Here is a 14,584-nt window from a genome sequence, read left to right on the forward strand (position 1 = left end):
GTGCATCAGAGAAAATTGTGGATGCCAGCAATGCTAATGTGGGCTTGGTGTACACCAGATAAGCCATCCAATGCTATTAATGTGATCGTTTTTCTCTAAGAGGACCTATCAGAAGCATACTCTGACCAAGGTAGTCATTTGCATAAGGATGTTGCATCATCCAAATAGCCTATCTAAGCAGGTTGGAGGCAAAATGTTTTTGAGTGTTTTCTAGAGCGTGTCTTGTAACCACAGTTAATAAAGACGGCTGAGAAAGCACATGGCCACCTGATTTTCTCTTGTCTCTGTCTATGAGGAAAGTTTTTGGATGCCTGGTGTTTGATGGAGGATGGGGACCAGGGCCTTCAGTTCAGTTATACAATGTTTGCTAACATCCATCACTTTTCTCATGTGTGCCCAAAATCTATGCCAGCATTGACACTGTATATCACTTTTATGACGGTGCATCCACAATATGTGCCAGCATTCCCAACTGCAAATAATTTTTACGATTTTGCTTACAAAATTAAATGTATCACTACGAATAACATTCTTGATGCTGCTGCCTACCCTCACCATCACACTTGCACATACCCAAACACAGACACAGGCACACACACACACACACACACAGATTCAAACAGTCACAGAAACATACACATAAAAATATTTATGCACATTCACTCAATCACATTCACTTGCTCACACTGAAACTCATGCACCCACATTTTGTTTTTGTTTTTAAACATCCCTGTAAAGGAGAATAAGATGATTTCTCCAGGCCAGACTGGGCAATATGCATCAGGATTCTCGTCAGGCATAGATGAAGAACGAACATGCCAAACACCTCAGCTGGAACTCGGCTTTCATGCCAAGCAACATCAGGCTATGTGCTTGCCAGCATGCTGCTCCTTCCTGTGTGCATTTTTAAAAACATGTTATAAACAAGATGTGCACCACAGCAACCCAGCAGGAGGGAGGGGAGATGAACCACAACTGGATTACAGCCCTAAGGGGGAGACTGCCCCTAATTACTGACCACCACCACAACTCTGCCTATGGCCCAGTGCTGATGAGATCCACTTCAGGCCACACCGCCTGCACATTTCTGTGAACCCTGGCATCCTAATTTTCTGACTGCCAAGGCCAGAGCCTGCTTTGGAGTATTGCTGAGGGTTCTCATGCATACATGTTGACACTTTGATTGTCACCCGCTTTCCTTTCTCCTTTTTTGGTGCACAGCAGATGCCTGGTTGAGGGGTTGTGAAGTGGTCAGGCGTGTGTGGCTGTGTGTTTGTGATATCTGTAAGTCACATTCTTAAGTCTCAGTAGAGCCGCAAGCTATTTCATCCTTCCTAGCGCAGTAAAACAATTACCATTATGTTAGGTCATAAAAACATCTATCAATGACATGCAGGGAGAATAAAGCCTTAAGGCCTCTTTATGATGGGAACACAATCTGCTACTATACACTTTCTTAATCTCCAATAACTGCTATCAACTGGATGCTGTCCCCATAGTCATGGGAAAGGCAGTTTGCGGTCTGGGCATATGTTTACTGTAATAATGACGACACGTCCCAATCAGTGATGTGGGGTACAGCATAACATGCATATTTGTAAAGCGAACTTTCACCCCTGAAGGGGCACCTTGGCGCTAATAACAGATGTTTAGTGTTGCCCAACTTAATGGCTACAGGCTATATACCTGCCAAATAATAACATGTTGAAAGCTAATCAAGGTAGTAATATTGACAAGCAATTGCCCACGTTTGCCATCTAACACCACTCCTTCATTCATTCATGCAGTTTTGCACTACAAATTAAAATGAAAAAAACGAAAGGGGGAATAAAACAGTTCAAAGACAGTGAGTTCTGCGGGACCTCACCTGTAAAGCAAACAAATCGATTTAAAAATTGGAATAACTCCCTTTTCTGCTGATAAAAAGAAGTCGGCAGCCTTATGACGATAATATTGACATGGGTCTCTTCTGGGGGGACCCAGTAGATGGCCATAACTATGCGAATCCCCCCCAAAGTATGGAGAAGCAGAGCTCCTGTGATGCCCGATGCCGAATTTGAGGCGCTCTGCTGTACCGAGTGCTTTGACTCATGTGCTTTTGCTTTCATATACAATACTGAAGTTTAATTTTCCCAATATGAATGCAGGAATACAACGAATGCTTTTGCAAAGCAGTGTGGGCCTAAAGGCTAGGAATGGTGGTGTATTTAATACCTGACATGGAACAGCCGGAAAGATCTGCAAAGAGGATGTCCATTTCAACAGGGAATGTAGAAAATCGTTCCCATTCCATGTCTGACACCACCATCCATCCTGCATTGCCATTTCTGTCAATATTTATTTATGTCATATGGTCTGCATATCAAACCTTAACATACAGCATATTCACATAACATCATTTACAATTTACTTTACAAATTAGAATTTTAGATTTGAAACACTCTATACAAGAACACAGTAACATTATTTTAAAATACATTCCAGTAAGAAAAATCAGAAACCATGTATACACTTATTAAAACACACCTATATTTCCCTATTAATATAACTCAAATTTCAAAATATTAAGAAATCGGTCAAGTGCAATTCATAAATATACTCTTGTTTCTGTCATTTCTGGGACTTGAAGTTTTGCCTTTCCCATTCGTTGTGGACTACAAATCATCAAATGCAAAGTGCTATTAGCTAGAATGGAAACACTGTTTACTGAGCAGCTACTTTTCTACCGCTTACTTTGTTTAGTGGTTGCAAAACATATTCCCTCACACAATGTTAGGGGTAAACTTGGGCCCATCTGTCCTACCTTTCCATTATCAATGCAAAAAAAAGGTATCACAGTGCAAAGAGAAAAATAAAATGGGAACTGGATGGACTTGTTCACATATAACTTGTAGCAATCCGAGCTGGCTACAGTGCTTGCATGCCATGGTGCAGAGCACAATTTAAAATTATGGCGTTGCAGTAATGTCCTGTCCCAAAAGATCTGCGCCCCGTTTATTTCTTTATCTGTATTTGGCCCTGATGGTCTTTCTTTCCCATCATAAATGTAGTACTGGGGCAATAGAATGTAACGAAAGGAGACTCGCTCCCAACCCCTATGGGTGAATTCCGGCACCCAGTCAATAATTTTTTTGCTCCCCCATCGACACTCCCTTCCACACATTGAGCCTAAGGGACATACCTGCCCAGAGGATGTCATCAAACACCCCACCCCCTTTCCGTATGAATCAGCTCACCCATGCCGCCCACATTTAAAAAATATATATATATATCAATGTCAAATGACAACAATCTGAGAGGCATTTATGCTCATCTGGCTATACCTCGATGTGACTGACTACTATAGGTCTGTTTGCAGCCAATCACATTGAGGTGTGGGCAGAGTTAATGCAAGGGCCGGAAATCCCAGAGACTAGCAGAATAGCATAAAACTAGGCGTCTATGGGATTAACCCGGAGACTAGACAAGTATGCAAAGGGAGGGTAAGTGGAAAAAAGAGATCTGTGGTTGGTCCCTCTTCTGGAAGTGGCAGCTCAGTGGGAGCGAGTCGGTGCAGGCATGTCGGGTAGGTAATGGCGACTGCTCACTAGAGCAGCACCTTTTATGCTGTCCTTGCTTGCCATCGCCACGCACCCAGTAAAAGCTGTGATATGTGCGCACTCCTCCACATCCGGCGTGGCACGTCCACAAGGATTGCATCAACACGCGGCGCCGGAATGGAGAGGAATCCTCCTGGCTTGCCCAGCCCGTTCTTCCAAATAAACCGCCCCTCTTCCAAATAGGCCTGCCTGGTTTACTGACGGGTCCCGCCATTATTTGTTTCACAAATCAATGCATATTGTGGTGGACTGTTTGCATTTTTAAGGAAGATTTGGGATTTTTCACTTATGGGGCTCATTAAAGATGAGTCACGCTGCCTGCTGGGCAGTCCTTCACTGACAGTGGCAATAATGTAAATTAGAGCAGCGACCAAAACAGACAGGGTTAAAGGTAACTGACAGCCTGGCAGGGGTGATAATAACATTAACATCATGTTTTTTTTTTATTATTAATTTTATTGAAATTTATAGAAAACATACAAACAACAAACTTATCAGCATTGTAATCGTAGAACTCATTGCATAGAATCCACACCCCATATCCACCCCCAACCTTCACAGAATCTAAAAAGCAAAACAGACCAACTTATTAGCACATGCTATCCAAAAACCCACCCCACAAATCATCAAACAATTTCAACTTTTTGTTCCTGCGAAGGATAACCTTCTCAATTCTGGCCACTTGCCTCAAGTCCTCCACCCATTCTGAACAGGTCGGCCTCTCATCACATTTCCATTTTCTCAAAACGATTTTTTTCGCAGAATTTGCAGCCCTAAAAAAACCAGCATTTCTGTGGATAAGTGAGATCTTCCACTTTATCATCCTCACCCAAGATGATAGTGTTATAATCAAAATCCTCTTGCAGCAATAGAACCTCATTAATCTTCTCAGTGACACTCCTCCAAAATGTCCTCAGTTCATAACAGTCCCAGATCAAGTGCTCAAAGGAGCCGACATCATGCTTACACCTCCAACAGGCCTCTGAGTCAATCATCCCTCTCGCATAAAGTCTCTGGGGAGTCCAAAACACTCTATTAAGAATTTTGATTTGGTGGCATTGTTCTCCAAGATTAATGGATGTGAGAGTTACGTTTTTACAAAGAAACCTCCACCTCTCCACAGTCATATCAGAGCCAAGGACCTCAGACCACTTAGTTAACAACCCCTCTGCTGGCGTGTACTGTTGGCTCAGATTTCTATATACTTTGGACGCCATACCACCTAATGTCTTATATTCAGGTAGCCATAACTGCCAACCACCGCCATCAACAGTTCTCTGGTTCCGCAGCAAACCTCTCAATTTTCTGTATTCACCCATTGTACAGTCTCTGAGATCTTTAATTTGTGCAAGTCTTCTATAGCTGATCCATTTGCCGTCTTCCATCAGATCACTCAACCATAGTACACCACTCAGGAGCCAGTTCAATCACAATAGCGGCCTTCCATTCAGCAAAATACCTGGATTCAACCAGATAGGGACGTAATCATTATCACATACCTTGCGCTTACTTTTCTTCCATAGTTCCCTCCAACAAGTTCTCAGGAATCTTGTCGGCGGAAATGAGCGATAACCAGATCCATCCACCATGGACAGTATGGCCCAGGCGGCAACGGAGAAGAACTACTTGATTCCGCCAGCGTCCAAACATCCTCCGAATCTTCAATGAATGGAACCAGATGCCTGGCTCCAAAGGCCAAATGATAATTCTCAAAGTCAGGAACCCCCAAACCTCCACAGTCTTGGGGCAGCTGCAATTTCCACAAGCTGAGGCGTGGCTGTTTGTTCTCCCAGAGAAAAGACTGGATTAAACTCTCAATTTTCCTCCAATGGCCCTTCTTCACGTCCAGGGGAAGCACACTGAGCACATAGTTGATTCGCGGTGTTGATGTCATTTTGATGGCATTCACTCTCCCCCAGAGACTCAATTGAAGTGCACTCCATCTCTTCAGGTCAAGCTCCAAAGATTGAATCACATGTGTAATATTGACATCCATTATTTTCGAGACATCATTCGTTAGCCAAATCCCAAGGTATCTCATCTTATTCGGACACCACTTAAAGGGAAAGCCCTGCATCTTCAAAACAGTGCAAGTGGTTGATGCCGGCAGCGCTTCTGACTTGGTCCAATTGATCTTGTATCTAGAAACCTTGTTGAACACATCGATCAACTCCATCAGCGCAGGAATGGAGCTCTCCACATTCTGAACCACCACCAGCATGTCATCCGCATACAACCAAACTTTCTGGGAGGCTGCACCAAAGCGTACGCCCTCAATTCTATCCTCTTCTCTTATCCTCACAGCCAGCAATTCCATGGCGATCACAAACAGAATCGGCAACAGTGGACAGCCTTGCCTCGTGCCTCTCCCAAGTTCAAAAATACCAGAGTCCATGCCATTAGTCCGAACACAAGCAGTCGGCCGGGAATACAGCAGTCTTATCCATCCGATCATGGTATCTCCAAAACCAAAGCCTTTCAATGTACTTAAAAGATATGTCCATTCAATACGGTCGAAAGCTTTCTCAGCATCCAAGGACAACGTCACCACATCATTATGGTGTTCTTTGCTTTCATATAGTGTCAGCAACAATCTTCTCACATTTTCTGGAACATGTCTGCCTTTTGCAAATCCAGATTGGCTTACATCTATAATATCCATCAGCGCATTCTCAATCCTCAAAGCTAACGCCTTGGTGAAAATCTTGTTGTCCGTGTTCAATAAGCTGATCGGCCTATAGCTGCCAGTTTTCACTGGTGTTCGTCCCTCCTTCAGAAAAACAGAGATTGAAGCATGTCTTGTTGAACTTGGAAGGCACCCATTCCTCAAAGAGGCGCGCAGCATCTCTAGCATCAAAGCAAACACCTCTTCTGGGAAAATTTTAAAAAGTTCAGCTTCATGCTGGATTCTCTCTTCTTCCAAGCGATTTAGCAGCTGGTATTAACACCCAATTTTAAGGTGCACATTTTATCGACCTCAGACAGATGAAGGGCTGAGACAGCGATGCAAAGTTTTAGAACTAGCAGAGTCCCGGCTGGTCCCATTTTGAAGGTGATTGCTTAACGCATGAGTTAACCAGTCACATCAAAGGAAGCTTTGATAGGTGCATCCTGGTCTTGACTGCTTGCCAGGTGTTGATACCACACAACAGAACACCCAACCTTACATAGCCCCCCCAAACCTGGCGCTACATGCCTACATTATTGACTCCATTCGTGAGACTCCAGCCCAGTCCTGGTTTCAACCTTGCATTCTAGGATTGTAGTCTTGGATTTTGCCCATTCTTAATCCCAGGATCACACGTCACAGAATGCAAAATGGAATGGATGATTTTGTATTTATGCTGACAAGGCTCTGCACTGGAGGAAAGGGGGGGGGGGTCACACCACCAATTTATCACGCTTACTCCCTCTGGGATACCCTTATGTACAATTATGCTCCCCAATACTCTTATAGGTCACAACCGGCCTCTTACCCAGATTAAGCATTCACACACACCTACCATGCCCTCTACCATGCAGCCCTGTTACATGTCTCACCTGACCTCCCCCACATCTACTACTAACCCTTACCTGAACTCCCCAGCCCTTTGGCTAGAACACTTTGCTACTAAAACTACCCCTAACCTACCATGCACATTACATGCTAGGAACCTTAGACTGGGCTCTAGAACCACCCATATACCTCGCCATGCCCCTAATAACACTAGTTATTGTTATTGTTATTGTTATTTTGCATTTGTATAGCGCCTTATATACCATTGGTATGGTCTGAAGGCGCTGGTAGGTTGAACGCCCTTGGGAACCAAAGTTCGGGTCAGTCAAAAGATTAGAGAGAGTCCAAAGGTGCGTGTGCGCACCGGTATGTGTGCAGCTGGTGCGGAATTCATGTGGTAGCTGCTTCTTAGCGGTAGGTGTGGTGGTTGAGAGATCAGGGATATGTGTTCGGTCTGGCTGGAATTATCCAGACCGAGTGTGGCGGCGTTAGGCCTGAGGAGATACGCCTGGCTGGGGGTGTGAGACCAGCCATGTTTACTTAGAGTGATGGGGGTGAGCGGCAGATGTTGATATGAGAACAGTTGTACCGAATGGTGTCATAGTATCTCTGTGTTCTAGTTGAATGGTGGTGTAAGGAGAGAGTAAGCGTGGGGTGTGATATGCAGTATGCTCTTTCAAAGATTCTTGCATTCCAAAACAAAATAAGCACATCGTGCAATTCTGAGCGGTCAGGTCCGTTCTATGTGTTTTGGTTCACATCCGCTCTATGCACTATTCACCCATACACTCATTTGTTCCATGCGTTCGTCCGCTCCACAACGTTCGTTCGTTCCATACATTCGTTCGCTCTCCACACATTCGTTCACTCTCCACACGTTCATTCGCTCTCCACACGTTCGTTCGCTCTCTACACGTTCGTTTGCTCTCCACACACTTGTTCGCTCTCCACACACTCGTCCGCTCTCCGTAGCCTCGTTCGTTCTCTGCACCATCGTTCGCTCTCCGCACACTCGTTCGCTCTCCACACCCTCGTTCGCTCTCCACACCCTCGTTCGCTCTCCACACCCTCGTTTGCTCTCCACATCCTCGTTCACTCTCCACACGCTCAGCCGCTCTCCGTACACTCGGCCGCTCTCCGCACACCCGGCCGCTCACCGCACTAATCCGCTCTCCGCACATTCAGCCGCTCTCCGCACACTCAGCCGCTCTCCACTCTCAGCCGCTCTCCACTCTCAGCCGCTTTCTACACTCAGCCGCTTTCCACACTCGGCCGCTCTCCACACTCGGCCGCTCCCACGCTCATTCGCTCTCCACGCTCCTTCGCTCTCCACGCTCCTTCGCTCTCTACGCTCTTTCGCTCTCCACACGCCTTCGCTCTCCACGCTCATTTGCTCTCCACGCTCCTCGGCTCTGCATGGTCCTCTGTTCTGGACACTCTTCAGCTCTCCACGCTCCTCCCCTCTCTGCACTCAACCTCTCTCTACACTCAACCTCTCTCTACACTCATCTGCTCTCCACATTCATCTGTCTTCCACATTCATTTGCTCTTCATATTCGTCCACTCTTTACTCTCAGCTAACCTCCATACTCATCCGCGCTCCACACTCGTCCGCCGGCAGCGCTCCTCCTCCACGCTCATCTACACTCATCTATATTCATTCGGTCTCCTATTCAGCTCTCTCATCCTCCGCACTCATCCGCCCTCCTCATTCATCTGTTCTCGACATTCATCCGCTCTCGACACTCACCCGCTCTCGACACTCATCTGCTCTCGACACTCATCCGCTCTTGACACTCATCCGCTCTCGACACTCATCAGCTTTCGACACTCAACCGCTCTCGACACTCATCCGCCCTCGACATTCATCCGCTCTCCATACTCATCCGCTCTCCATACGCATCTGCTCTCTACATTCTTCCGCTTTCTGCACTCATCCGCTTTCTACACTCATCCGCTCTCCACACTCATCCGTTCCCCCCACTCAGTCGCTCCCCCACTTAGTCGCTCCCCCTACCTCTCTGCACACTCATCCGCTCTCCCCACTCAGTCGCTCTCCCCACTCAGCCGTTCTCTCCACTCAGTCGCTCCCCCCACTCAGTCGTTCCCCCCGCTCAGTCGTTCCCCCCATTCAGTCACTCTCATGCTTCTCTACTCTCCACGCTCCTCCGCTATCTACGCTCCTTCACTCTGCACGTTCCTCCGCTCTGCACGCTCTTCCGTTCTCCACGTGCCTCCGCTCTCTGCACATAGCCGCTCTCCACACTCGACTGCTCTCTACACTCGACGGCTCTCCACACTCTTCCATCCTCCACATTAATTTGCTCTTCAAATTCATCCGCTCTCCACACTCATCCGCCAATAGTATTCATCCTCCTACACTCATCTACAACTCATCTATACTTATCCACACTCATCCTTACTCATTCGCTCTCCTCACTCATCTGCTCACGTCCTCCACACTCATCCGCTCTCCACAGTCAGCCGCTCTCCACGCTTATCGGGTCTCCACGCTCATCCGCTCTCCACACTCATCCGTTCCCCCCACTCAGTCGCTCCCCCACTTAGTCGCTCCCCCTACCTCTCTGCACACTCATCCGCTCTCCCCACTCAGTCGCTCTCCCCACTCAGCCGTTCTCTCCACTCAGTCGCTCCCCCCACTCAGTCGTTCCCCCCGCTCAGTCGTTCCCCCCATTCAGTCGCTCTCATGCTTCTCTACTCTCCACGCTCCTCCGCTATCTACGCTCCTTCACTCTGCACGTTCCTCCGCTCTGCACGCTCTTCCGTTCTCCACGTGCCTCCGCTCTCTGCACATAGCCGCTCTCCACACTCGACTGCTCTCTACACTCGACGGCTCTCCACACTCTTCCATCCTCCACATTAATTTGCTCTTCAAATTCATCCGCTCTCCACACTCATCCGCCAATAGTATTCATCCTCCTACACTCATCTACAACTCATCTATACTTATCCACACTCATCCTTACTCATTCGCTCTCCTCACTCATCTGCTCACGTCCTCCACACTCATCCGCTCTCCACAGTCAGCCGCTCTCCACGCTTATCGGGTCTCCACGCTCATCCGCTCTCCACGCTCATCCGCTTTCCACGCTCCTCCGCTCTCTACACTCAACCGCTCTGTACATTCATGAGCTCTCCACATTCATCCGTCTTCCACATTCATTTGCTCTTCATCTTCGTCCGCTCTTTACACTCAACCGACCTACACACGCGGCTGCCCCCCACACTCATCCGCCAACAGCATTCATCAAGAAAAGACTTGTTGCACACAACTATTGTCACCCCCACCTCCTCACCCCTGGCTCCAAGAACGCCAACCCTACCATGAGCACGCTTGACACTCCTACAGACACTATGGTGAAGGGTGCTCTGGTCAACGCCAGATCCCTTCCAGCTCATGCACTGGATATCGCAGACTTGATCACCACAAATGACCAAGACTTTCTCGCCATCACTAAAACCTGGCTACATGCAGCCTCTGGCCCTTTACTCTCCCTCGCCATCCCCACAGGTAACGCCATCATTAAATGCGACCGTAACACTAATCAATCTAAAGGCGGGGGGATTGCCTTCATGCATAAAAACTCTTTAGGCCTCGGATTCATAAATAATCAACTGATTACGTCAGAGGAAATACTATCGGTCAAGCTAGCTATTTCTCCTAAGCAAACCATCACCTTACATCTCATATACAGACCGCCAGGACCCACTACTACTTTCACTGGTGACATTAACTCCATCCTAGCTGACAAAACTAAGATCAAATCTCAAATCATACTACTCAGTGATCTCAATCTTGGCTACCAAGACCCTAATGACCTTATAGCAACAGACCTTTCCAACACCTTGTCCAACCTCGGCTTCACCCAATGTATCAAGAAACCTACCCAAAACAAGGGCAGAACTCTTGACTGGCTGGCTGACATAAACTGCAGCATCAATATTTGTTCCAACCAACCTTGCATGTGGTCAGATCACCACGTGATTACCTTCAACATCAAAGCGAATGACCTTGGCCTCAAACAGGACATGGCACCCGCTATCTCCACAAGAAACAAGGGGGACATAACCTGTGAAAAACTGCTCCCGCTCCTCCTTCCGACTGTGAACATACTGTCACTCTCTTGCACTGACCCTACTGTCCTAGTGGATATGTATAACCAGACTATGGTGAAAGCACTGGACACTATTGCACCGATAAAACTGAGGAAACCCAAGCCATGTGCACACCTCAATTCGTGGTTCACATCACACTTGAGAGCGCTATGCAAAGAAAAACGCAATGCTGAAGCCCGTTGGAAAAGCCATCCTACTGGCACTAATAAGGATAGCTTTTTCGTTGCTTCACTTAACTATAAAGATTCTATCTTTTATGCAAAAAAGATATGTACAACAAGTGCATCATACAAGCTGAATACAACACTAAATAGCTCTTCAGGATTTTAAAAGAACTCGAATCTTCTTCAGCCCTCCCACACCCGATACCTGCAGCAAAGACAGTACCTGGTGTGCTAATATCCAAAAAGCGCTCCTGTGTAAGATCGCCACACTGCAAGCTAAAATCAATGACAAAAAAGTCAGCCTCCAGATAGACCCTCATCTCAACCCCCCACTTGATAACGCCAGCCCTACTACTCACACCCACACACCTTTCAGTTTCACGCCACTAACCATCCCTGAGGTTGAAAATATTATCAAGAAACTCAAATCCTCCAATTGCCAGGGTGACTCTTGCCCAGCTCCCATCGTCAAGGAGGCCTCACATGAATTGGCACCTTTTATCACTGCTTTTATCAATTCTTCATTCAACACATGCACCGTCCGTGACAACCTCAAAGATGCCTGGGTTATCCCTCTTTTTAAAAAGCCCACCTTGGACGCTAGCATACCAACCAACTTGAGACATATCACTACTGTGCCCTTTCTGCTAAAAAGTCTTGACCGCGCAGCATATCTGCAGATCCAAGACTGTTTGGAATCTAATAAACTTCTGGGCCTCAGACAATCAGGCTTCCATCCTAGGCATGGAATTGAAACTGCCCTCATTGACCTTAAAACGCAAATCGAGGACCTAAAAGATAAAGGAAAGCTGGCCTTGCTCCTGCTACTTGACCTATCGGCAGCTTTTGATTTGGTGAATCACCAAATATTATGCCGGCACCTTAATCTGGCCACCCACTTCTCAGATTAAGCCACCATTTCGATCAGCTCCTTCTTAAATAACAGATCCATGAGCGTTTTCTCACCCTCTGCCTCTGCTCAACCCTCTCCAGTCCTATGCGGGGTTCCACAATGATTGTGCCTTTCGCGGACACTATATAATGTGTTTACGAAACCACTTTTCGATATCCTTGACTGTCTGGGTGTCACCTATACGAATTACGTTGATGACACCCAGATACTCATTCCCATCACTGCTGATCATATGATTGACACAAAAACCTTAAACGATATCTAGCAGGTCATCCAGGCTTGGATGGCCCAATTCGAACTCTGCCTCAGTTACGAGAAGACAGAGCTCCTCATCTTGAGTTCTCACCACAGACTCAGCCGACTCGACCCTTCCTTTAAATCATTTGTCATTGATGGCAATGCCATCAAGGTAACTAATGACACTAAAACACTTGGAATCTATCTTGATTCTACCCTCTCACTGGCTAGGCAAATGAATGCGGTAGCTTCCGCATCAGCCTATACCTGTAAACTCATTACAGCTTGTCGTCCTTTCCTCACCACTGCCAACTGCACCATCCTGGCCCGAACCCTGATAATGTCCAAAATTGACTACTGCTCTCTACTTAGGAACCAGCCAAGGTAACCTCAGCAAGCTCCAGGTCATTCAGAAAAACGCCATCCAAGCAGCGTTAAATATCCCCAGAAATCAGCACATATCTGACTCCAGACGGAGTATACGCTGGCTTTCTGTTACCCAAAGCGTCTCCCTCAAAGCACTTGCCCTGACACATAAATGCCTGGACAACCAGGCCCCTAGCTATTTGGCCTGCTGTGTCACGCGCCACACTTCCAATCCCCCCCCACAGAGTTGCCCAGACACACAGTCTGTCTATACCTAGGTTCAAACTACAGACAGCTGGCGGGTCTAGCTTCCCAGTGCCAGCTGCCAAACTCTTGAACTCTTTGCCTAACCCTCTCAGAGCAGAACCTTCTTTCCACGCCTTCAAGAGTAAGGCCAAACTGTGGCTAGCCACCAACGACCTTCCAAACTCTCTCAGACCCTAATTAGCTGGCTTTCACATGCATGTGTCATTACAGCTCACCAGCTGTCAAGTCTTATAACTGTAAATATTCGGTTTTTTATTGTAATTTTGCTTTCCTTGCTGTCTTGCGCTCGTTCTACATTGTTGACAATTATCCTGTCTTAATCTTTGCCTTTACACTGTATTTTCTTTATGCTCATCTTGTACTCTACTGTAACTTATCTGGTTGTCACCTTGTGCACTTCGTACTTCGTAACTAAAATTTAGGCTTCACTGTATCTTAATTTGTTGTCATCATGTGTAACTTGTAATATGCAATTAAGATATGCACCCAGATGCCCAAGAGCCAGGCACGCTACACAAATAAAGAAAATACAAATACACAAATAAAGAAAATACAAATACAAATACCACACACATCCACACATGAACGCTGCGAGAACCTAGGCCTCTGAGCGATGTGTTAACTACATATAGTAAAAGGTCAAGCTTAACCTATACTTACATTGATAGGTCACTGCAAAAACGTTGGCCCTCTTTGTGAAGTGTCTTGCTCTTGGATTGATCAAGGGGACCTTCTAGACAAGGTCCACAAAGTGCAGTAAGTGATGATATGCTTGATTGGTCTCACCCTGTAAAAAAGATTGCCTTCAAGTCCCCCCAGCGACAGAGCACTGGGCTTTTCTGTGGCGGGGTGGAGGAACAGAACACCAGGTTGGTGAATTTCAAACCAGAGTGAAAGCAAACATGATAGAATTTCTAGATGGATACATTAAAACCAAAATAGTCTAGTAAGTAAACAAGCAGTTGTGTAAGCTTGATGGGGAAAAAGACTGGATTTGAAAAAGCAGCAGTCAAACATTTTAAATCAATCTTGCAAAAGTCAACATGCACTCAGTTCTACCTCTTATGCAGGCAAAGTCTCAGCCAGATCCCCCTCCCTGTAACCAGGATAGAGTGACATTGATTTCAAAGTTTTGCGACAAAAAAAGGAACTACTGTACAATTTGATGCCTGTATGATTCGTTTAAAGGGTTTTTGGCAGGTACTAAACTTGCAGAATTCCATGCCTGCACCCTTCCCGTGCCTCATGATGGAAAACAAGATCTTACAGAGGGATTTCCTTTATTTAAAGAATGTGTAGGGTTTAGCAACAGTGGCTCTGCGGACACGGACCTGTCCTTCACACTAAATATAATAAGTGGCAAGGGATAGAATGCTGCATTGTGTGCCTCTTTAGCAGCATTTCA

The sequence above is a fragment of the Ambystoma mexicanum genome, chromosome 8, assembly GCF_040938575.1.
Source record: "Ambystoma mexicanum isolate Mex_15411 chromosome 8, UKY_AmexF1_1, whole genome shotgun sequence".
Taxonomy (NCBI): Eukaryota; Metazoa; Chordata; class Amphibia; order Caudata; family Ambystomatidae; genus Ambystoma; species Ambystoma mexicanum.